Genomic DNA, 2,168 nt, shown 5'->3' with positions numbered 1-2,168 from the left:
GCTACATAGCGACCTGTCAGGCCTCAGAAAGGTCATTCTTTAGGTTCTCTTTTGAATCCTCATCGAATCTCTTTTCGTTTCGTCTCAATCGGAGTTTCCGCTGAGATTTTACGACGAAAATAAGTAGGACTCTTCTTGGCTTGCTTCCACTCGCTACGTAGCGACCTGTCACACCTTCACTCGCTACATAGCGACCTATCAGGCCTCAGAAAGATCATCCTTTAGGTTCTCTTTTGAATCCTCATCGAAACGCTTTTCGTTTTGTCTCAATCGGAGTTTCCGTTGAGATTTTACGACGAAAACAAGTAGGACTCTTCTTGGCTTTCTTCCACTCGCTACGTAGCGACCTGTCACACCTTCACTCGCTACATAGCGACCTATCAGGCCTCAGAAAGATCATCCTTTAGGTTCTCTTTTGAATCCTCATCGAAACGCTTTTTGTTTCGTCTCAATCGGAGTTTCCGTTGTGATTTTACGACGAAACAAGTAGGACTCTTCTTGGCTTGCTTCCACTCGCTATGTAGCGACCTGTCAGACCTTCACTCGCTACATATTGACCTGTCAGGCCTCAGAAAGGTCCTCCTTTAGGTTCTCTTTTGAATCCTCATCGAAACGCTTTTTGTTTCGTCTCAATCGGAGTTTCCGTTGAGATTTTACGACGAAAACAAGTAGGACTCTTCTTGGCTTGCTTCCACTCGCTATGTAGCGACCTGTCAGACCTTCACTCGCTACATATTGACCTGTCAGGCCTCAGAAAGGTCCTCCTTTGCGTTCTCATTTGACACTACTAGAAAAACTGGATTTAGCTACAAATTAGCCACACAAAAAAAATTGTTGCTGTTTTTTCACCACAAATTGCTACAAAATAGCCACAATTTTTGGAAAATTATAATTTGTAGCTAGTCAGTGGATTTTTGTAGCTAATTAGCTACAAAATATCATTTGTGGATATTCTAAGAAAATGAGTTACAATTAGCTACAAAATAAATTGTGGAAATCCAAATCCACTATTAGCTACAACATAGTTGCGGAAATATATAGCCACAACATATTTTGTGGCTCTTTGAAGAAAATGTAATCCCTAAATATACCCTAAACAATAATTTATAAAAATGTTCAATTATAATAAATTTAAATCTTAAATCCCAAACTTTTTAAAATAAACTATACATAATATATCTGAATAATATTCAACACTTATGAGTTATAAGTTATAACAAATTTTCAATAAAATAAATTTCTATATCACACTTTAAACCCCAAACATATCTCAAACAATAACTATATTATAAACCCTAAACCTTGAATTTTTGATAATAAACTTTAAATCTTAAATCCCATCTTAAAATTAAACAAAAAAGATCAAACATATATTGATAAATTATATATTTTGTTCAAAATAGATCAATGTTTCTTAGATTATATATTATATAACAAATTACTGTTTATAATATAGCTAAAACTAAGATCTAACTCTCATTAAAAAGTTTATAAGTTTATAGAAAAAAATTAAATCATAACTCTAAATTTTGAGCTTAACTTCAACTCTTTCGTAAATCTCAAACTCTAAATTACACAAGTTTATGGCTTAAACTTTAAACTACTTTAAATAAAAACATACAAATGTTATAACTTCCAAATCCAAAATTTGAAACTTTAAACCTTAACCCTTTAATCATATTCCTTAAACTCTAAACCCTACTATACCATATATCCAAACATTAAGCTTTTAACTATTGAAATTAAATAATAAATCATAAAACTAAAATATAGTGTTAAGTAGTAAAGTAAAGAGTATTGTATAATATAATAAAATTTAAAGTATTTTAATGATATATATATAATTAAACGTGCATAAAGCATAACACAAAAACTATTCATTTTCTTTAAAGTAGTATGATAATGCAATCTCCACCATTGATTAAATTAATTTAATGGTTGAAATCTCCGTCCTTTTTCCTTATTGGCTAATCCATGAATCTCAAGACTGCCATCTCAGCCACTAACTTCATTTTAATCTAAGGGTCAAAAATTATTTGGTTTTGTCTCCTCTTTCTTCCGAGATTTTCTTTCTTCTTTCTTCTTTCTCCACATTCATTTCTTCTGCAAACAGAAGACATCTCTCGTTTAGTTGTTTCTTTCTCTTCCTTTCTCAAACACAAATGGAC

This window comes from Brassica oleracea, chromosome C1, assembly GCF_000695525.1.
Source record: "Brassica oleracea var. oleracea cultivar TO1000 chromosome C1, BOL, whole genome shotgun sequence".
Lineage (NCBI taxonomy): Eukaryota > Viridiplantae > Streptophyta > Magnoliopsida > Brassicales > Brassicaceae > Brassica > Brassica oleracea.
This window is presented reverse-complemented; position numbering follows the sequence as displayed.